This window comes from Pelodiscus sinensis, chromosome 3, assembly GCF_052426305.1.
Source record: "Pelodiscus sinensis isolate ZL-2025 chromosome 3, ASM5242630v1, whole genome shotgun sequence".
NCBI classification, from domain to species: domain Eukaryota; kingdom Metazoa; phylum Chordata; order Testudines; family Trionychidae; genus Pelodiscus; species Pelodiscus sinensis.
In genome coordinates, this window is record NC_143054.1 from 193,493,574 (window position 1) to 193,517,704 (window position 24,131).

Here is a 24,131-nt window from a genome sequence, read left to right on the forward strand (position 1 = left end):
GGAACTTAAATACCTTTGCGGATCAGGGCCTAAGTGAGTTGCCCGAGTCTATGCAAAAACAGGGAACAGAACTGGTGTCTTGAAGGACCTCTGGTGACTTCACTTTCTGCATTTCCCTTTGACTTACTAGATTAATTGATAAGCTGACAATATACTAAAAAGGCAGGGAATGTGGTTTCTGGCATGTCTGTATAGCTCTTAGAATATTTTAGGTGTTATTGACAAAATTATACTAATCAAACCAGATGTTTTGTTTGGCATTCCATTTACTCTACCATACAGCTATACTACAGACTATTTTATTCTTCCATAGCTTTAGTGTGGCAGATTTTATTTCTTGAAAGCATTTATTTTGCTAGACCCTATACCAAAGTAATGCCAATCAATTCACACCTGGAAAAACAGCCTAGCAAAGAAGAGTCTAAAATGTAAGAGCAATATGTGAAACTGAGCAATATGTGATTTTTTTCCCAATCCATTCTATTTTGGGAATACACCTACAGGGAAAATAGCCCAATACCAAAAATAATTTCTATCAATTGTCTCACACAACGGTGTTAAAGCACATCTTAATCCAAAAGATATTTTACAAAGAAGTGTGAAGCCACAGACCAAAGCAACAGCCGCATTTTAATAAGCAATTTTTCTTAAGGTTTTCAAAAGCAGCAAAATTGTATCCAGTTCCATCAGCTACAGATATTTCACTGTTAAAAAAAACCCTTGGTAATCTAAAAAAATCTTTTGTCTCCTCTTCTTCTCAAATATTTCATTTCTCTGTAATGGTATTTCAAGGCTAGAGAAAGCAGAAAAAACAAACTTGACATTCAATTTTCTTTTTCAGTGAAACCCTTGCTAATTCATTCTCTTTGGTCCAGTGTGGAATATTGTAATCATAGCCATCCACTGAAAAGATTTCTACAGAAGATGTGATTTCTACAGCAGGATGCATGGCACATTACATAAGAGCATGAACATTTGCCCCCGTGTACTGGCTCAATTTCTACCTACCTATAAAACGAATAAAATCTTTCAGTCCTGAACTGTGGTGTAGAGTTACTCTGTTTGAAGGCTTTCTCTCAGGTGTAGCCATGCATTTATGTGCTTTCTCTATATATAGATTGCAAAGTCTGTAGGCTTAGATCCTTTTGATGAAAGGCATAGTATAAATGTCATTTATGCTCTGAGAGCTCTGCAGGAGTTGGAATGTGAATTCCTATAATCGGTACTGAGTTTGCTACATCTTTTAGCTGGTGGAAGTTTAAATCCAGAACATCTATGGTACAGAATCTAACTGTTGCCTACACAGCATCAAAAAGAGCATTAATAGTTACTGTTGAAAACTGATGAAATATAAACTTCAACATTAATACATTGGACATCGACGGTATGTCTACACTGTGGTGCTATTTTGGGATACTTTCAGCATCCTGAAATAGCTATTCTGCATCTTGACAGCATGCCTGTTATTTCAGAATATCTTTCGAAATAAAGGGTGTGCTATTCCGACATCCCTGTAAACCTCGTTCCATGAGGAGTAAGGGACATTTTCGAAGAGTGGTTTATTTCAAAATTTGGTACTGTGTAGCCAGTGCCAAATTATGAAATAAGCTATTTTGAGTGAAGGGTGCAGTGTAATTGCACCCTGAAACTTTGATTAGAACCGCTGGAAAATGAAAACGAGTGGGAAGTATTCTATTTGGAGCCTTATGTTCTCCTAGAATAACTATTGCCTGTAAGGCGCTACCAAATTCATGGTCCATTTTGATCTATTCCATGATCATAATTTTAAATATTGTATATTTCATGACTTCAGCTATTTAAATCTGATATTTCATGGTGTTGTAATTGTCGGGGACCTGACTCAGAAAGGGGTTGAGGACAGCGGGTCTCAAGGTTATTGAAGGGGTGGGTCACACTGCCCTCAGAGCTGGGCAGCTGGAGAGTGATTGCTGCTGGCCGAGAGCCCAGCTCTGAACACAGAGCTGCTGCCAGCAGTACACAGGATGGTATTGTACTGCCACCCTTAGGTCTTCCCTGCTCCCTGCAGAGTTGGGCTCTCAGTCTGCAGCCACCCCTCTCTGACCACCCGGCTCTAAAGGAGGCAGCAGAGCAGAAGTAAGGGTATGTCTACACTACCCCCCTAGCTCGAACTAGGGGGGGGGTAATGTAGTCATACGGAGTTGCAAATGAAGCCCAGAGTTGCAAATGAAGCCCGTGGAACGAGGTGTACAGCTAGTTCGGATTAGGAAGCCTAATCTGAACTAGCTAGTCCGTGCCGCGTGTAGCCGTGCGGCACGGAGTCCGAACTAGACGGCATTTAAAAATGGCGCCGGCCGGCTTCATGCAAATGAAGCCCAGGAAATTCAAATCCTGGGCTTCATTTGCAACTCCGTATGACTACATTACCCCCCCTAGTTCAAACTAGGAGGGTAGTGTAGACATACCCTAAGAGTGCAATGGTATGATATTATTACCCTTTCTTCTGCGCTGCTCCTGGCAGGGTGTTGCTGGCAGCAATGGGTGCCTGGCCATTAGCTGCTGCTCTCCAACCACCCACCTCTGAAGAAAGCATGGACTTAAGGGTGGCAACACAGCAACCCCCCTAAAACAACCTTGTGACCGCCCTGCACCTCCTTTTTGGGTCATATTCCCCAATTTGAGAAACGTTGGTCTCCTGTGAGATCTGTATCGGAGAGGGTAAAAGTGCACAAAAAGCCAGATTTCATGGGGAGAGATCAGATTTCACAGCCCATCGTGTGTTTTTCATTATTGTGAATTTGGTAGGGCCTTACCAATAGGGACCAGCTTTCACTCTGGTCAGAAATGTAGATTACAACTACTAATACTTCAAGTATGTGAGCGGGGTAGAGGGTTCTTACTAGCAGGATCTCTGACTTACCAAGCGGATGGAGGGGGAAAGTACAAAAAAGTAAGCAAGCGAAGGAAAGGAATGTCACACACCTCTGAGCAATTATTTCTTATTGATGATTTTGAGTGTTGCTACTTACTTGCCACCTCCATTGACTTTCTGTGTTCACTGCTACTGAGCATATTTGAAAGGAAGAAAGAATTAAAGTGATGATGTGATGGCAGCCGGGGCGAGTGGTGAAGAAGTAAGCGGGGGGGGGGGGGGGGGGGACACCGGCCTTGTGACCATCTCCCATCTGACTCCTCCCTGCGCCAACCAGGGGAGGCCCAGAAAAATGCCCCATCTGCCCCACCTTTTCCTGCCTCTACCCTGTCTCTTTCCACAATTTCTCTCCCCCAGGCCGTGTCCAGACTCAGGGGTTTTTTCGGGAAAAGTAGCCTTTTCCCAAAAAAACTTCCCCTGCGTCCAGACTCAAGCCGCGTTCTTTCGAAATTATTTCGAAAGAACGCGGCTTTTCTTTCGATGGCGGTAAACCTCGTTTTACGAGGAAGAACGCCTTCCTTCGAAAGTTCCTCTTTCGAAGGAAGGCGTTCTTCAATGTAAAGAGGCCGTCTTCGAAAGAGAGCATCCAGACTCGCTGGGTGCTCTCTTTCGAAAAAGCGGATTTCCTCTATCGAAAGATCCGCCTGCAGTCTAGACGCGATCTTTCGAAAGAGGCTCTTTCGAAAGATGCTTTCGAAAGAGCCTCTTTCGAAAGAAGCCTGCAGTCTAGACATAGCCCCAGAGATGGGTTCCAGTGACTAAAGGCATGAGAGTGTGACACTTGCAGCAGAGGTCAGTACCTCACTGGTGCGCATGCGGGGGGGCTTCTCTCCTCAGCTACTGGTGCATCACTCTGCTTCCCATCAGTGAGTACAGGAGGTGGTCCCGCCCCACCCCCAAGTGACATGCTGCTTCACCCCCCCCCCCAACCACCAGTGAATGAGGGAGTCCCAATCCCTGCCTCCCCACTAGTCCCTTGAGCCACCCAGAGGCTATGGCCCCTTACCCCTCCTATCTATGGCATGGGGGGACATGCGGCCTCTCAGACCTCCCTCACACATTGCCATCTTAGCTGACACAACCAGGCCAGAACAGAAAACCTCCAGAGCTACAGCTTGAACTAAAACTCTTGAGTTTGGTCTGTAACAGTCTCATACTCTGTGGAGGGGGATATACAACATACACTCAGCAGAGAGTTGCAACACATTTTCTCCTGGGCTACTTCATGCCCCCCCACAAGCAGAGAGTTGCAACACATTTTCTCCTGGGCTACTTCATGCCCCCCCACAAGATCTCATGAGATGTCATGGAGTGCACTAACTTCATTAGATTCAGGAATAATTCTGTGGCTTTTATGTTAAATACAGCCATTTTAATATTACCTGATTAGTCATTAAAATAGATTGATTAACTGCTAGGTTATTATGGAAACCCCTCATCGAAGGGGGTGTACTGCAAGTATATCTAAAATTAATATAGGGATATATGACTGGAAATGAATAGAAAAAGTCAGCTCAACCTCACCAGGCAATGTGATTTTGTAACTGGTGTATTTTGAAAAAGAGGAATGAAATATACCAGGCATATGAGTAAGATTTATGAACATTTCTAGGACTGTGTGCATCAGGAGAGTGAGTGAAATGAAGAATCAGTGAAGAAATTGGATTCAGATGGTTAAATGATAAATTAATTTCAATAGCTGAGAGAGTGGATAATGCTGCCTCTCAGAAATTGTTAGAAAAAGAGCATTCCAATGGCAATGTTTTTGGTAAGCACTTCGAGGGAGAAGAAATTGCTCAGGGGATGTCATGAAAATCATCGAAAGCAAGTTGCTTTGAACTATACAGTGCTGAGACCTAATCAAAGAAGACAACATAAAAAAGTGTGGCTGGATCATTTGAGATGGGTTTATACGAAGAACGTAACATATCAGCTTAGAAAACAGAGTCATGATGGAAATAATGAGCAGTATAGACATGGGAGCAGCAAAACAAGGCGATAAGTGAAAAAATGAAAATAAAGATGATGGAAAATCGATGTGTGAAGGAGATGATGGAAATGGCTCCAGCAGAAAATGGAGTGCACATCATTAGGAACGTGTGTAGGAAAGCCCAGATGGAATACTAATGACAACCAGAAAACTACAGATGAGAAGAGCAAAATCAAGAAGAGTAATAGTTTGTGTTCTTGAAATAGAAGACAATATCCAGTGAATGTCTCTTCTCATAAAAATGATATAACATGAAATATTCCAATTCTGACCTTGAATGGAAATTAGCAAACAGCAAATAATTGAACAGGATCTTGATGAGATTCTCAGGAAGCCAGGTGCTTAAGTCCCATTGGGATTCAAAGGTAAACCATGCTCTGAAGCTGGTAATGGGTAACACGGGGTCGATCATCTGATGATTACCTGTTCTCTACATTCTCTCTGAAGCACCTGGCATTAGTGAGAAGACAGGAAACTGTTCTAGATGAACTATTGGTCTGACCCAATGTGGCCACTCCCATATAAATGGATACCCCCAAAGTAATTTTCAAAATCTTAGTCTCAATAAAAATATCAAAAGATGTAGTAAAATCACCACCCCATTCAGGGTATCATTAAACAATTACAACCCATATTCAAAAGGGACCACACCTTGAAAGAAAATTTTCCAGAACACTTAAAAGCCCAGAAAAGAGTATCTCCCAACCTCACCACCTTCATCATCTGGGGTAAACTCCCCACACACCAGCACACACTGACTACAAGCAGCACCAGACCATGCCATAACAAAACCTGTAGACATATTTCCACTTCTGTGCAAACAACACCTCTAAAAATCACACTTTTCAAGATCTATGGGATCTACACATACCTATCGCAACATGTCGCATATCTTATCCTGGGCACTACATGCCCCCAAAATCAACTATGGGGATGAAACAAGACAAACACTATGCTCTCAGAGAAAAGGATAAAAGATAAAAAACATCATATCGGTGATAGGAGAGCAGTTTTCACAAAACAATCTCTCTATGCCTGACCTATCAGCCTTCATCTCCAAAGAAAAATCACCACAACACCTTCAAAAGACAAGCTGGACAGTTTAAATCCATATCTATGATAGATACTAAAAATCTCAAGCTTAAAGACACTGGGTTCATGGCTTATTACAACAATCTGAAAGCCCCTAAACCCCACACATATACTTTTTCTTTTGGTCCTATGACTACAGAGGTGTTAACTGGCCTCTTTACCTTGAAGTGTCTAATGGGAGTGGAGGGGGTGATCACTACACTTTACACCTGAAACAGTTAAGATAGCTGGAGGGGACTGATTAACCTAATAGGCTGCACCTGGGAATGAAGTAGGGAGGCTAAGCAGGCCTTAACAGAAGATGAAATTCAGCTGAACAGGCATAGACTAGCCTGGTGTGAAGCCAGGAAGCTGGCGGGGAATTAGGCCTCAATCACTCCCTGGGAGGTGCGGGCTGAACTCCATTGAAGGGCCAGAACACAGAGAAAGAAAAGGGAAGTAGGAAGGAGCACAGGGAAATAGCAACAGGGTCTGAGAGTGAGCAAACAGTGGTGACCTGTGACAGGTTAGTTGTCCCGCACTGGAGTAGAAAGGGGTAAAACAGCCCTGGGGAAGGGGTTGTGGGTGGGAGCCAATTGGGAGCAGGCTTGTGGCAGCCAATCAGAGCCCAGCAGGGCTGTATAAAAGATGGCTAGCCAGGATGAGCTCTCTCTTGTTCCAGCTCAGGATGGAGAGGGCCCTAGTTGCCTGTTAGCAGGGGTACCTTGGACAGAGCCATACCGGGGGAAGGCAGAGTGAAGGCTGAGCTAGGGGAGCTCAGGTCTGAATAAACCCCAGGCTGAGGCCCAGAGAGAAGCCCCTAGAGATGCTAGGGCTGCAGGGAGGCAGCCAGGGCAGACGAAGGCAGCAGGTCCCCACCCCCGTGCCAGTGATGCGTGGCCACTTCCGACTACAATTTGTCCCTGAGGCAGGGGCTAGATGACAATTGGGAGTGGGTCACTGAGGCAATGTGGTATGGGAGGTTGGGGTTTCCTGAAAAGTGTGGGGACACTGCTGCAGAGCAGTACCCTGAGGGAAGAGTGCCATGGTCTGGGAGGGAGAATAGACATAAAGGTTACACCAGGCAAGACGCTGCCTGGAGAGGGCACTTGAGCCAGGACTGAGCTAATTCCCAGAGTGACCAGCAGGAGCTGCTGTGGCGGTGAGTCACAAACCATTCCATGTCTGAATAGTGGGTCCCAGCAATGGAACCTGGAGAAGTGAGTGAACCCAGGCTCCCTACCCACCACTGAGAAAAAGGGAAGTTGTAGAATCCCACAAGTCATTTATTCCAGTGACCCTGACAGCTACAATTTTTTTAATGTCTAACTTAAATCTAGGGTTGCCAGTTTTGAATTGCAACACTGATCGGACCATTAAAAATCTAGTGGGTATGGGGCTATCGGGCTTCCTACATGACTCTATCCAGCTCCCTGGAGGCAGCGACATGTCCCTCAGCTCCTAGGTAAAGGAATGCTCACAGGGTTCCAGGTGCTGCCTCCACTCAACCCCAAGCGATGGCCCTACAGTTCCCACAGACCAGGACCTGAGCCAAGGCAGACGTTGCTGCTTGTGGGGAGGTGCCCAAGGTAAGCACCACCCAGAGCCTGCACCCCTCATCCCTCCCATCTCTCAACCCTCTAGCCCAGCTCTGAGCCCCCTTCCAAATTCCCTCCCAGAGCCTTCACACCACACGTCTTCCAGTGCCCCATCTTAGAACTTCCTCCTGCACTTCAACCCTCCTCGGCCCCAGTCTGGATCCCCCTTCTGCACCCTAAACCCCACATCCTTGGCCCCAACTTGAGAACCCACATGCCCAGCTGAAGTGCTAACAATTCCCTCCATCCAACTCTCTGCCTCAGCCTAGCGAAAATGGGCAAGTGAGTGAGGGTAGTTGAGAAGGATGGGATGATGGAGTGAGCAGGAGTAGGGCCTCGGAGGCAGGGCAAGGAAGTTTGAATTTGTTCCATTAGAAAGTCCCCAGCTGCAATTTAAGACCGCTACCCCTTGTTCTGTCCTTGAGGACAAGAAAAACAATTCATTTCCCTCACAACTGCCATCTTCACCTGGGGGCGAAGGGAGATCTAGTCCTACAAGCAGAGCCTGGTGGAGAGGGAAGGACAGGAACATGAGGCACCACAGGAACATGGCTGCCGCTTTTTTCCGGCTCGGGGCTTTGCCAGCAAAAAGCGCCAGTCTAGACGGGGATCTTTCAGAAAATAAAGCCTTTTCCGAAAGATCCCTTATTCCTCTTAAAATCAGGAATAAGGGATCTTTTGGAAAAGGCTTTATTTTCCGAGAGATCCCAGTCCAGACTGGCGCTTTTTGCCGGCAAAGCCCCAAGCCGGAAAAAAGCGGCAGCCATGTTCATGCAAATGAAGTGGGGAAGATTTAAATCCCCGCTTCATTTGCAATTGCGCTGTGTCTAATCTGCACCCCTTTTGCAGAAAAGGGGTGCAGTCTAGACACAGCCAAAGAGTAACGTGCCACATTATACACCGCTGTAAATGGCTGTAAGAACATTTAATCTTTGGACAATGCCAGAACCCCTCAGTTTGTTGTATTGTCATTTTGCTGAAACCTTTAGCAGACATTTCATACAATTACCCAATTCTGCAACTTAAAAGAAAAAACCCTTTGATCAATCAGAATCAATCTAGTCCGTGATCGCTCTTTTACCTCAGCCTTTGAAAATGCTGCAATTACCAGGCTTTGTGGTCACCTTTGCCAAGCTTTCAAATGTGAGAAGCTTTGTGTGACATGACTTTTTCTGACATCAAGTCTAGCTTGTTAAGTTATGTAACCCAGGACACTATCAAAACGATCTACAGAATACCATGTCCAGGATATGTTTTCAATGTGCAATTTTCCACAATATTCCCTTTCCTCTTGATGGAGCCTGCAAGCAAAACTCTGTACAACTGATGAAAAGGTACCATCACTCAACTGAACCATTTCACATGATATATGAAGGGCATGTTGAAACTTTAAGATCAAAATTCATTATAGATTTGAAAAAAAATAAGCATTGGTTGAAAACTCCATTTGAACATGAGTATTTAGAACGTTATCTTGTGATCACAGAAGGCAACTTGCTCCCCTCCGCCCCAGAGTGCAATTTGTAGAGCCCTACAAATCTGCGGATACCTGCTTTATATGTATGGTATCTACATGTGAATGTGAATGCGGATATCTGCAGCTCATTTTTGCACATACGGAGGTGGATACAAAAGTTGCACCTAGAACCCTGCTAATCTGCAGATATCATTCTGATCTGTCCCAGGTCTGGCTTGTTCTGTCATCAGAGATGGCTGGCCCCAGCCAACTGCTAAGGGGAAGGCAAACAGTGTGTTTTGGTTGAAGTGCGTGGGAAATCTGAGCTTGAGTGACAAAGTCTAGTCTGTGTCCACTCCACATTGAAAGAGGGGGAGATTGTATAATGAGCTTACAGTAGTCAGGATCCTTACCAGGGTAACACTGCAGATATCACACTGAGTGATTGCAACTCCTAAAGTAGTAAAACATGGTGAAAGACAGCCCAGTCTGAAGAGCTAAAGGGACACAATGGTACCCCAGCTCGAGGGTGTACGCTGGGATCCATCATCTTATCTCTCTCACATCTAAGCTGAAAAATGTTGCCTCTTGAAATCTTCCCTGAGGTCCTTCCACACAATATAGTCTGTTCAATGTTTCAAAGCAACACAATTGTCTATCAAAAAAGAAGTCTGTATTTTTTTAAAAAAGCCCAAAGCTACTGAACACATTTTTTTCTTCCTCTATTGAATCAAGTGTCAGCAGCAATGGAGGGAATATTTGACCATGCCATACTTTATTAGATCAACTGCCAGAAGAATTCTCCTTTGCTTTTAAACAAAAGCATAACAAAAGTTAATTTAGAAGGGAATTCTCTGTGTTGAATTCTATGAAACTCACCTACAAAAATCTGCTGATACTAAATTTTATATATTTCCATATGAAATAATTACGAATTCTGGCTGATTTAATACTGGGGAGAAAAAATGCAGGCAATAGAATGAGTTAATAGTACAAAGGAAAATTAAAGTACCTCAGGGTATTTTCTGTTACATCTCACTATCTCTAAACATTAATGGGCAATACTATAAGATTCAAGTAGTAAGTAGTATATGAAAATCCTATGAAATGAGATTTTAATTTAAAGCTTTGTTTTAAAAAGTGATTTACCATTTGGCTCAAATATCAGTCTTTATATTTATACCAACAAACATGGCAATATCTAGATCTTGCAAATGTCAACATGTTAATATTCTAGCTAGTGGACACGAAGGGTTGTGTTTATGTCCTCAGCAGAGCAATTAACAATACTTTGCTAATAGCAAGAGCAAATAGACACATAATACACTACAGGGGCTGTGTTTTGAGCAAGGGATTTGTTGTGTATTGGCTAAATCATATTGCCCTTACTCACATGACTTTAAGGTGAAAGCCTGAATGAGTAGAGATCTCATAATGTGGATGAGGAACAGCAGAATGTGCACAGTGGAGAGACCTGGGATGGGGAAGAGTTGCTTTAATGGAATGTCCTTTTGGCCAGCGTTACAATGGTGGAATGACTGCTTCCACCCAATACGGGAGCAGCTGGTATCCAAAGGGGAAAGAATCAAAACATCTAACATGTCCTAGTTATTGCCTTAATCATGCTATTTGCTCTGATTGTCTTGAATACTGTCTGAGGCCTGGTCTACACTACAAGTAGGTCAATATAGCTACACCACTCATGGGTCTGATAAAGTCATGCTCCTTACCGAGTGTGTAAGTGTGTAAACCCAACCCCCAGTGTAGACGTAGCTAGATACGCAATCAACCTAACAATAGCTTCTTAGCTACCCTTCTATTGCTGGGGTAAGGGTCTAATCCAGTTGTGGACATCCTGGAGCTCACTGGGCGGGAATGCTGAACCGTGGTCACTGGGAACTGTGGGGGCCGTACCCGTTAAACAGTCTCGCATCCTGCTGATGACTTACCCTGATGGACCATGTGTGACTCGTAGGCTGTAGGTTGCCCACCACTAGTCCTTCCTGCGGTGATATAGTTGTGCTGATGGAGCATTTCAAGTGAAGACATACTCTGAATATGGGATCCCATATATTGAGTGCCGCTGTGTTAAGTATTTTGGGTTAAACTTTGTCCTTTGACACATGCACCAACTGCCACCGACTTGGATGGGAACTATGCAGAGCGATGAACACTTCAGGGTTGAATTTGGGGTTTGGGGCGTGGATTAAAAAAATGTATGCTTAATTTAAAGCACAGAAGAGGTCCCACTGAAATCGCGACGAGATTCATAATGACAGATATTCAGAACATTTATTTTGGGCCTGATACTATAAACATCTGATACTACAGAAATCTGGCAGTGTGAAGGGGGGGCTTTAAAGTATGGTAAACTATATTTAAACTCACCTTACTCTGTGAAAGTGGTGTGAAGAGGCCTTACTATAAGTAAGAATCCGGCTTTTTGGTTTTGATCATACAAAGGTGTAACATATGTCATTTTAATGTTAACTTGTAAAACAAAAACCATTATTTGGGGAAACATCAATTTTATAGTTACAAAAACAAAAGGAAACTTTTTTTTATGAAGGACTCAAAATTTTCTAAGCATTTCACTGCTTAGGTAGAAAATACTGCCTTGGAAATGTGATTACTTTTTGCAATGCAACAGAAATGAATAGTGGCCTTGACATTTATAAGACAAGGCAATGATTTGAAAACATCAGCTTTTCACTTTCCCAGTCTTGTTTCTTGCTTGGTTAATATATGAATGTTTGAAGCCTTTCACATATGATTAAATATGCAGAACAAAGAATTTAATGCGAGAAACAGAAAAAGCTTTTGTCTTAGCCCACAAGCTTGACTTGAACTAAACAATGACAACAAAAAACAGTTTGTTTCATGCCTGAGACATTTTCCCCAAGAAGTTTTTCTCCAAATATAATTTTTGGTTTTCATTTTGAGTATGCTTCATCCAAACATCAGACTCAAACTTGCAGTTTGTTGGTGTACAAATAGGAGTTTCATAAATGGAATTAATACAGATCATAGGCCACTTCATGAAATCAGATTCGCAATGTCCATACTGCCGAAGGAAGATCAGATATTAGAAAAGAATTGTTGTTCTGCTCTAAGACTTGGCCTCCTCATTAGGACAGCCATGTGTACTGTAAAGGTGTGCTGGAATTACAGGCAACACTATCTCAGAGGAATGTACAGGGAACACTCGACCAATGATGTTTTCAGAAATAACAACCCACTTCTTCCATCCATCTGCAATCTGTGGGTCTAATTTTGCCTCCTAATTCATTCCTGTTTGTGTCTCTGTGTAGCGAGATTAAAAAAAAAACAGGCTTTAATTCTCTGGAGGAATGTCTGTCTAAGGATGCTTTCCATGGACTTAAAGTACACAAAATGAGTGCTTGATACAAATAACGCTGAACTCAACAGGAATCCTTTCACTGAATTCAATGGCCTTTGGATCTTGTCCATTGTGCATAAAGGTCCTTCCTTTTCATTCTTCTTTATTTTTCTTTAGAATTTCCCAGAAATGTATTGGTACTTATTTAAAAAAAAAAAAAAGAAAAAGGACAGAAAATGGGTAAAACCTGACAATGAAGAGCCAGCGTCCAAGGATGTACGAGCAGTACCTAGTATTCACAGGAAGTCACACGCAGGGGTATGTCATGGGCAGTGAAGGAAGCCATCAACTCCTTGTAGGCCTGTTGCTGAAGTGGTCAGTTGGTCTCAGTTACTAGGACACAACCCCCTGCCTGCTTCGCTCCCCTACTAAGTAGAAGAAACAGATGGAGCATGTAGAAGGGCCTGGGCTCAGGAGAGCTCTCTCCGTCAGGGAAAGCAGATGGGCCCAGCTACCCAGATCCTTGTCCATCTTGTTCCTCTATTGCACAGGGAACTGGGTGATAGTGAAGAGAGACAGGAAAGGAGTCCCTCTCGACTGTCAGGAGAAGCCTCTCTGCTTGTTTCGCTCTCACACATTGTGGCATAAAAATGAGGTTCATGGCAGAACTTAATGGGAAAGCCTGAAACACATGCTGGATTCTTACCTCTGTCAGACTCCACATAGGTGCTGACCAGATCAGTCGCTCATCTTTATGAGAACTCACTTTCAGCCAAAATTGTAACAGAAAAGAAAATGGCAAGTAGCACAAGGCTAATGTGATGTATATTGAGTACTGAGTGCTCAGTACATACATCAGTAACCTTGCACTAGCTATTATTTTAAAACACTTGGTTCATCAATGCTCTGCGGAATAACAAACTCAAATGTCCTACTACCACGATTTTACTTCAAATGCCGCATGTGCCATTTTCAAATCCTCCTGACAACGGGTCCAAAAGAGTTACGGTTTCCCTTACTTGGCGCACAGCAGTCATTCTCTGCATACTCAGTGTACTTTTCTCACACAGCTTAAGCTTTTCTTTTATCATCTCAGACCAGCATGCATGCCTCAAGGAGGCTGTCATGCAATTGGACTGAAAGTTTGCTCAGTGGCCGTAATACTCAATGAATTTTCAGGCACATCAGCATTTCTCTGCAAAGTAGAACTGCGCATGATTATACATGCTACAGAGTACAAGAGGGGTAGCTGTGTTAGTCTGAATCTGCAAAAGTGACGAGGAGTCCTGTGGCACCTTAGGGTACGTCTACACTTGCACTCTAGTTCGAACTAGGGATGCAAATGTAGGTGACCAAAATTGCTAAAGAAGCGGGGATTTAAATATCCCATGCTTCATTAGCATGATCTCGCCGACGCGTTACTCTGCTGAACAGCTATTTCGAAAGTGAAAGTGCACACTGGGATGCAATAGTTCGAACCAAACCCCTTGGTTTGAACTAACATTACTCCTCATTTTTTAGAACTAGAGTGCAAGTGTAGATGTACCCTTAGGGTATGTCTACGCTACAAAGTTAATTCGAACTAACGGATGTTAGTTCGAATTAACTTTGATAGGAGCTACACTAGCGCTCCGCTAGTTCGAACTTAATTCGAACTAGCGGAGCGCTTAGTTCGAACTAGGTAAACCTCATTTTACAAGGACTAAGCCTAGTTAGAACTTACTAGTTCGAATTAAGGGGTGTCTAGCCCTCCCCAGCTTTCCCTGGTGGCCACTCTGGCCAACACCAGGGAAACTCTATTGCCCCCCTCCCGGCCCCGGACCCCTTCAAGGGGCACGGGCTGGCTACGGTGCCCGTGCCAGGTGCAAGCCTGACAGCACCCAGCTAGCAGACCCTGCACCTGGCACGGCTCGAGCCAGCCACCCGATGCCCCCCAGCCCTCCCTCTCTTCCCGGGACCAGGCTGGCGGCTCCCGGGAGCTTGCCCGGGACCACAAGAGGCGGCCACCCGCCTGGTCTAGTGCGGACATCGTGGACCTCGTCCACGACCTCTGCACTAGGCACAGGAAAGTGGCTGTCTAGGGCAGGAGAGCTGCCAGCCTGGCCACCCAGGAGCAGGTGTGCATGAAAATCAAGGTGGTCCACTGAGACCCCCGACCCTGAGCCCTGAGCTTACAATGGCCGTACTGGGTCAGACCAAAGGTCCATCTAGCCCAGTGACCAAGCCATTTGTCTCGTGCCATCCCTCTCCAGCCTTCCACAATCTTTGGGCAGGGACACCACTCCTACCCCCTGGCTAATACCACTCCATGGACCCAACCTCCATCACTTTATCTCACTTCTCTTTAAACTCTGTTCTAGTTCTAGCCTTCACAGCCTCCTGCAGCAAGGAGTTCCACAGGTTGACTCTTTGCTTTGTGAAGAACAACTTTCTGTTACTAGTTTGAAGCCTGCTACCCATTCCTTTCCTTTGGTGTCCTCTAGTCCTTCTATTATGGGAACTAAGGAAGAGCTTTTCTGTATGCACCCTCTCCACCCCACTCATGCTTTTATAGACCTCTATCATATCCCCCCTCCATCTCCTCTTCTCTAAGCTGAAAAGTCCCAGTCTCTTTAGCCTCTCTTCATATGGGACCTGTTCCAAACCCCTCATCATTGTAGTTGCCCTCCCCTCTCCCATCCTCTCTCTTCCCCTCTCCCACCTCCTTTTCCCAGTCTCCCCCAGTTTTGTTCAATAAAGAGAGATTCTATTTTTGAACACAATTGTCCTTTATTTTGTACATCAGGAAGGGGGGCTAGGGAAGGGTAAGTGGAAGGAGGTGAGGGAGGAATGGGGTACGAGCCCCCGATGGGGAGGACTGGGCTAGCTCTGTGGGCTTCTGGGGGTGGAACCTCTTCTGCAGCCCTCCAATTGCCCCCTCTTCCCAGATGGCAGCCTGCGGCAAGTGCAGCCGGTCTGATGGCCGAGTGCTGTGATGTGCGCAGTGTGGGTACTCCGGGTACTCCAAGCCAGGACTGCTTTGCAAGCGTGGCACCCCTGAGAACTGTCTGTCCGGGGTGGGGGTCGGGTCCCTTTAAGCACAGCCCTCAGCTAGCCTGAGACAGCAGCTCCACGCTCTAAGTCCTAACCTGATGCCCTGCCAGCACTGCTTCCGGCCATCTTTAACCCCGGTTCAGGGTCCACTTAATGTGGACATGCTAGTTCGAATTAGCAAAACGCTAATTCGAACTAGTTTTTTAGTCTGGATGCGTTAGTTCGAATTAGCTTAGTTCGAATTAACTAATTCGAACTAAGTTAGTTCGAATTAGTGCTGTAGTGTAGACATACCCTTAGAGACTAACAGATTTATTGGAACATAAGCTTTCATGAGCAAAGACCCACTTCGTCAGATGCATGACAAAGTGGGTCTTTTCCCATGAAAGCTTATGCTCCAATAAATCTGTTGAGTCCTGTGGCACCTTATAGACTGTCACACATGCTACAGAGTAGCTGCCATTGAAAAGTCAATATTTGCCAACAGGTACTGTATAGTTATTTTCTGTCCTACATATAGAGGGGACATGGTGGAATTACAGATACCATTGTGGTAAACATTGGCAAATAGTGGTGTCGTAATGTAACAACTGTTCCTTTCCAGTGAATTCCCACACTTTGAAATAGTCCAGCTTGTCAGCAGCACATTTTTAACAGAATATTTGAGTTCACTTGCATCACCGTATCCTATAATTTTCATACAGCAGTTTCAACTTGATATAGTTCACACTCAGTTCCCTCTTCTGTGAACTCAAACAGCTGACCACCTTGGCTTTGCCTGGGCGAAGGAAACGTTAACCATAAAATATCATAACACCCTTCAGAAGATTGTTCTGTTCTGCTGTCAGACCATTATGCTCGCCTTTTATCTGCACGCCTCAAGTACAACCTTATACGGATTCATGTTTAAAATAATTTAATATTTGTCTGGGTTCTAAAGATGGAATTAGATAAAAAGATGAGCTAAATGAGCCAAGTGAGCATTGGCTAACTTTGAGCAAGGGGATGTTCAGTAGCTCTGGACTTCCGAGTCACTATCAGCTTAAATGAATCTATTTGCTAGAGTTTGAGAAAAAGGAGAGTGTGATTATTTTAAAAGGACCTAATTAAATTATATATTTGTCAGAATGAATTTTTATTCATTTCTTCAGCTGTCCATATTCTCCTGTTAATTCTAGCTATTTTAGTTCTGTACTCACAGAACTGCCAATCCCAAGCATTCAAACATCATGAGTCATGCCCCCAAAATGATGAGATTGGTTTGAACATCATACTTTAAAAAAAACCAAAACAGTGTCAGCTTCACATATTTGGCAGTCTGGTTTCTGAGCTTGTAGAATTCATGTTTTCAAGCCATTCTCCATATACACAGTGTTGAGAAACATTCCAATTTTAAAATGAAATCTGAGATTCTCATGTATTCATATGGCCCCAGGAGCTGGGACTTTAAGAAAACAACTGGATCTCTCACAGCTCACAATAAAATTGCAGTAGTTGGCAACACAAATCAGTGGGCCTAACTTACAGACCAAAACCAAACCTATATTTTGCATGTGCCAAACTACATCTCCACTTTGTCGATACTACAAGCCTGGGGACAAGTGAGAACCCTACATGTTCATTCACACATAGGTACATTCAAACCTCTGTGCTGCATGTACACAACCCCATGACTGGAGTGACAGCTCCTTGAACATCAGTTACACATGAGTGATCATATATCCTCTTGGATTTCCTTTTTCTCTCGTTTGCCTTCTTTGCACCTTTGATATCTTTTTTACAAGAATAGATTGTGTATATATGGCTGATCGCCATGTAAGCAGGGTCAGGGTAAACTCTATCCTGACATCTAGTGGCGAACTGTGGCAAGTGGTGCACAGAGACTTCAGGGGCTGAGCCCAATTTGCATAGACACACCCACCCTGTCTAGTATGTGCCACAGCAGCCCAAATCATCACTTTGGCCACTGTGGGAGCCCCAGTCTCTCTGTTATTGAGGCAGAGGGGATAAAAGTGTTGTTACCCTGATTATGCGAATCAAGGACAATTGAATGGTGGAACTGTTTATGACAGAGGGATTCGCCATAAACTAAGTAGCACTCGCTAGACAAGGGGCATGGGTTCCAAACCCAGTCAAATTGAGGGAGGTTGGGGACAGGTCTTGGTACTTGGTGGTGGGGCCTTGTCTGAGGGCTTAAACAACACTGATTGCACTCCCTCCACTGTGGAATATCAGAGTTAATTTAGATTCCATTAGGAGTCTAGTTGTGAGCTGTGGAGCTAACTTTGCTGTGGGCTAGCGCTACGAGAGCTGAAATCACTGTTGCTGAGGGGAGCCTGGTGCTGTGCTGTGGACAAGAGCTGAAATCACTGTTGCTGAGGGGAGCCTGGTGCTGTGCTGCTAGCAGAGCAGTTTGCAAGGGGCAACCAGCAAGCGCAGGCGGACAGTAGATGCAGCTGGCGGGGCGACCTGAGGGCAGACAGCAGAGCGGCTGACGGCGGAGCAGCGGCAGGAGCAACCAGCTGGCAGCCCGGAGCGTGGACCGAGACGGTTGGCAGATTTGCGGAGCCGGACAGTAGAGGCGGCTCACCTGACAACAAGTGGAGTGTGGCGGAGTGACTTGTGTTGGCGGCGGCGGCACGGAGAGGCGGAGCCACCGCCGGGCCACGTAAGGTGCATCGATCCCCCACCCCCTACAGGTTGGGATGGTGGAACCCTGCCGGGTGGACTTTTGAACCCTGGGACGGCACTGACCCAGGGCTGAGACTCTTGGGGTGTTGGACTTTTGGGACGTTGGGGAGATTTGTGGCTGGGGGGAGGGCCTTTGCTCATTGTTTGGTTGGTAAATCCGAATTGTGGTGTTTCCCCAATTTAATGCAGATGTCGGTTACCTCATGTTATTAAAGGTTTGCTACTACACTGAGGCTCTGTGCTTGCGAGAGGGGAAGAATTGCCTCTTTTGAGGCACCCAGAGGTGTATGTAAGATTTCCCAGGTCACTGGGTGGGGGCTTGAGCCGGTGTTGTATTACCTCGTTGGGGGGAGACCCCTAGATACTGAACCCGGCCCTTGCTGCTGCTATTTACTTGGCCTGGCAGAAGGGTTACAGCCATATTTGGGGTCGGGAAGGAATTTTCCTCCAGGGTAGATTGGCAGAGGCCCTGGAGGTTTTTCGCCTTCCTCTGTAGCATGGGGTACAGATCACAGCTGGAGGATTCTCTGCATCTTGGGGTCTTCAAAGTATTTGAAGGCTTCAATATCTGAGATATAGGTGAGAGGATTATTCTAGGAGGGGGTGGGTGATATTCTAGGGCCTGCACTGTGCAGGAGGTCAGACTAGATGATCATAATGGTCCATTCTGACATTAAAGTCTATGGCTGTGTCTACACTGGCATCCCTTCCGGAAAAGGGATGCTAATGTAGCACTTTGGAATAGGCAAGTAGAAATAAGAGATCCTCTCCAAGCCGGAAAAAAGCGGCAGCCATGTTAATGCAAATACCGTGGGGGATATTTAAATCCCCCGTGGATTTGCCTATTCCAAAGTGCTACATTAGCATCCCTTTTCCGGAAGGGATGCCAGTGTAGACACAGCCTATGAGTCTATATATATATATATATATATATATATACACACACACACACACACAGGAAAAGTCTATATATATACACACACAGGAAACCCTTGCCATTTGTGGTTGATGCGTTGCCTCATCCACTGCAAACAGTGAAATTTGTGAATACTGGGAGCTGCGACTCCCAGCCCCCACAGTAAACTCTCCCTAGCTCCTGCACTGACCGCAGGGGCTGGGAGCCATGGGGTGCCTCCTCGCAGCTGCAATGAGTTCCCTGCAGCTCCCAGGTCCTGTCATTCCCCCTGCCAGAACAGGAGACACATGAATATGCAGAACTGTGAATAGCTATTCTGCAAATCCTGTATATTATCATACAGCGCATACAAACATTTTGCAACTTACTGTAGTTGGCAGTCATTTTATATTTACATACATACCTACTGGAACAATTAAAAATATTCTTTTGTGCCCTTTCTGTTGCGGGAATTTTGCTAATATGGCATTACTCACTGAGAAAGGCTACTGAACAGTGGCCAGTGTTATAATTAAGGGTAAGATTATGTCACGGATTCCATGACTTTCATGGACCTCTGTGACATTTTCCACATCAGTCCCAAAGCAGTCAGCTGCCAAGGCAGGCCCTGGAAGGCTGGGTCACCTGGGCTTTAGCGGGGGCTGCAGAGCAGGGGGGCTTGGGTTCTCTCCCCAGCTTCACTCTCCACCCCATTATTTTTGGTTTAAGTCAGATAGGTCACTGTGAATTTTTATGTATTGTCTACAACCTGTCTGTGACATACCTGTGACCAAATTTCAACCTTCGTTATAAGTTATTTATATAAGAGATGCAAATATACAGAAGGTTTATCTAGTAAAATCCATTGAATTAAAATTAGATCGTTGAATAGACAAGATTTATTACCAGTACAGGCACAAAAACCTATTGGGTTAGTATGCACGTGTTGCTAAAAAATATCTGGCCTTAATCGCATGATGATAACTCCATCTCTTTTGCCTCCTTGCCAGCTAGTTCTGCTAAATCTTTACCACATTGTAAATTCATGTCTCTAGCAATGAATGTCTCCATATAGAAAATTGATTTATTCCTAATCAGCATCTGCCAGAGACATGCTACTACTGTATTGATGCAATACTTTGTAGCACAGATAAAAGTTGACTTTGATTTTTTCTCCCAACAGTTGTTATTTACTCTAATTAAGTCTTGCTCTTCATTTATCTAGCATTTGTAATACAGAAGCTCTAGTGAACAATGTGAGAATGCATACCTCTGATAAAATACGGTCTTTTTCAACCTCCTCCAATTTCTTGAGGTCAAACTGTAAGAATATTTAAACTACTACACAGTGAAAAAGTTTTTGGCACAGACTGCATATTGTCTCCTTTCCTCTTGGAAGCCTGTATTCCTCCATTTAAATACAGTTAGGATCAGCATCTCCTTGATAGGCACATCTAGCCCATAGGTACATAAACAGAAGATACTCATGCACATCTAGCAAAATAATATTATAAATAATTCAGGAAAGGCTTTGAGCTTCTTTTTGAGCAAACAAAGTCAATAGCAAAAACTCTGCAATTTTAATACAAGCTTTTAACATCTCATCTCTGGTACATGATTAGCAATGTGCCAAAACCCACAAACTCAGAGAAATCTGATTGCAATTTCTTGTCTTGAACACAACTAGTACTTCCTTTGGGGGGTTTTCCTCTTCTCATATTTTAAATGATCAACTTTGTGCCAAAATTACAATTAATCTTATGTCAATTTAATCAAACAATGTGTATTCTTGTCCTTTCCAACTACCTACTCAGAAGGCTGCCAGTGTCACGTTAATCAGCTACAGGGTTACAATGCAGCGTCTGAAGGGTTCTTCTTGCTGCAGCAGACCACGTTAATTCAAATGCATATGTGAGGATGGTTCCAGCTCCTCAAGCAGTTATTCAGTATGCTGCTGCTTCCCTTTTCTGATTTTTCCCAGACATAGAAGAGTGAGCCAGCATGTTAAGTAATAGAAACTGGTTTGCTGCTTGTGTAACCCACATACCTAGGCTACGTCTACCCTGCAGAGTTTTTGCGCAAAAACTTGTGGAGCGTCCACACTACAAGTGTGTTCTTGCGTAAGAAAATGTACAGTAATTCGTAAGAAGACAGGGCTTTTTGCGCAAAAGTTATTCTTCTTTCTATGAGGAATAAGACCTCTCGTGCAAGAGCTCTTGAGCAAAAAGACATGTGTGGACGGGCAACAGGGGTTTCTTGCTCAAGAAATCCCTATGGCTAAAACGGCCATCAGCGCTTTCTTGTGCAAGAGAGCGTCCACACTGCTATGGACGCTCTTGCACAAAAGCACATCTCTTGCGCAAAAGCACATGGCAGTGTGGACGTGCTCTTGTGCAAGAACTCTTGCATAAAAAATTTCTCACGCAAGAAGCCTGCAGTGTAGACGTAGCTCTAGTGTGGCACATTGTCCCATGCAGTGGCACTTAGACCACAGCAAAAGATACGACCAAGAGACCTCTACAGCATAGTCTAAGAGAGCTGGCTTTCAGCTCAGAGGGTAGAGGTGCCTATACTAAGCTCCTGTGGTCCTTAGTTCAAATCCACCTAGTGGTGGTTACACTTGCTCTGCGTGATTTCCTTTGACCCACATGGAATCAACTGGGACTTCATGATGACATGTCTTCGCTATTTCCATACCTCACAGATAGCTGAAAATCTGGCTTGGTACTTAAAAATTGGATTTTAGCAACCTTTTATACTCTGTTGTCACTCTCTCTGGGCGGAGAAAAAACCCACACACATGACTGCAGACGTGATCCTAATCTGATGCCAAAGGGCTTAATTCCATGGAAGTCAGAGCTATACCGGCAATGGGATTTGACCCTGGACTGTATTCCTTAATCTGCAACTGCAATTTTCTTTGGCTGCAGCTCTACTTCTGTGCATGGAGTCTAGTGAAAGTCCTCCAAACAAAACTTGGCCTCCAGAGCTCTCGAGGATTCTTTGTTGTTGCTGTTGGGTTTTTGTGTTCCTTTTTGGGAGTGGTGGGTGAGGCTTAAATGAGGGCCTGAGCCAATGCAATAGCTCCCACTGACTTTAAGAAGCTTTGGATCAGACCCAAATTGCCTCCAAGTGGCAGCCATCTGTAATGGTCTTTGATATCGGCAAGCCTTCTGTGTTTGTAAAGCTACATCCGTATGTTTCTGGCATCACAAGAATTACAGGTACCGCATTCAGAGTGGAAAATCTAAATAACATTTCCACGAGCCATGGTAAACAGCAGGCATGATCAGTGCCTGTAGATGGGGGAGAGGGGAAGCAAGAGTGAGGGTAGCCAGCTTTAGCAGTGGTACTGAGCATGCTCAGCCTGTTATGAGCATGCTCAGTACAAGTCAAGCATCAAATCGAGGGATAACATGACCACTCATGCCCCCCACCTCCTCCTTTGTTGCCTCTGCTGAACAGTACTGAAGAGAGAAGAATAATGACGCTGAGACACAATCTGACCAAATTAATAAGTCTCAAGAGCCTTGTAACCTTTCAGCAGTCTGACAAAGCTTTATCACTGCCAAGAAGTATTTTGCCAGGCCATTTTGGCTATGCCAATCCTGTTCTCATTCCAGAGGTACCCTAGAAACTCAAAGCAAATTTCTACATCACACCAAGCTAAATACACTGATTTCCAAGGGGTCTTCTCAAGGTAAACAGAGAAAAACCATGGCTGGTTCTGAGGAAAGGGGAGAAAGAGAAAGAACTGTACCTTCCATTAAGGGATTAAAGAAAGGGTTGGTTTGTCACATCTCCAAATATAAGCAACACAATCCATTTAGTCTGAGTGCCGAAATGCACTTTGTTAACACAGACAAATGAGTCACGGAAAGATTAACAATATGAAATAGCGGTGGATAAAGGCTCTAAATAAAGCATTGACAATATCACCAAAACAGTTTAATTACTTTTCTCCATTTTATTTAATTATTTTAAAATATTTATATACTACCATATTTACTTTTGAAATAAATGGTTGATCTCTTCAAGGGCCTTTCTTCACACTGGATGTTTTCCCATTTACATGGCAAGAGCAATTTCACTCCAACAAATTCCTGGAATTTCTCTGAAGATTTCCCCAAAACCTCTGACTAGATCTATATTTTGTCTACCTTTTTGCCTAGCTTTTAAGGCCAAAGGGGACCATTAAATCATGTAGCCTGACTTCATGTATAATACAGACCCAAAAAGACAGTAATTAACACAATTTAATGGTATTTAAGAGACACAGTTTTCCTCCCAACATGCTATACAATCAATAGCATAATAAATATTTTCAAAATAATGGGTAGATCTGTAGCACCTTAGAACTTGTCTAAACTAGGGGATAAATTTGAATTAAGATACACAACTTCAGCTACATTAATTGTGTAGCTTAAGTTGAAGCCTCTTAACTCAAATTTTGGTGCTGTCCACACTGGGGGAAGTCGAAGGTAGCAAAGCTCTGTAGGCTTTTTGCCAGTAGCTGCTGCAGTTGTGTAGATCTTTGAAAATTAATTTTACATATCTGAATGCAAAACACTTTTCATGTTTTATACAGTGAAATCAAAAAGTAATGCAATAGAACTTGATCCAAACCTTGCTCAAATTCAACAATTTTGTTTCCCGATTTCTACTGTAAGATTACTTCTTTTCTGAATAAACCTCCTAGGAATTATTTTGTGGCAAGGTATGACCATTTTGTTTCAAGTTACTATACTAGGGGGGTCAATTTTCCTTTCTCTGAAAGTCTAGGGGCATGTGTATACTTCAGGGAAGATGGATGCTGCCATGGTCAATCTTCTGGGGTTCAATTTAGCAGGTCTAGTGAAGACACACTAAATTGAATTTAGAGAACGCCCCTATCGGCACCAGTACTCCTGCTCCTCACGGGGAGTAAGGGAAGCCAATGGGAGCATTAGCTCCCATTGACCTCTCGCTGTGTGGACGGAGCTTTAAGATACGTCGACTCCAGCTACGCACTTAACTTAGCTGGAATTTTGTATCTTAGGTCGACCTTCCACTCCAGTGTACACCAGGCCACAGAGTTTAAAAGGAGGGATTAAAAGTAGGGATGTTAAGCTATTATCTAGTAAGTATGCCAGTAAGTCTTAGGCTT

General features: G+C 44.1%; 1 protein-coding gene and 1 long non-coding RNA gene across 6 annotated transcripts in view; one reads left to right on the plus strand and one right to left on the minus strand.

Annotated features, from left to right (window-relative positions):
* Positions 1-980, plus strand: part of LOC112543548 (uncharacterized) — a 32,734-nt gene extending 31,754 nt beyond the window's left edge. The window contains exon 4 of one of the 2 annotated variants that reach the window (XR_012903037.2): positions 842-980. This is a non-coding gene — a long non-coding RNA (uncharacterized LOC112543548). The remainder of the gene's footprint in view (positions 1-841) is intronic. The other variant, XR_012903035.2, reaches the window with a different exon arrangement.
* PLCB1 (phospholipase C beta 1) overlaps positions 1-24,131 on the minus strand; it is a 698,632-nt gene that overhangs the window by 286,269 nt on the left and 388,232 nt on the right. The gene's annotated exons all lie outside the window — the stretch shown is intronic.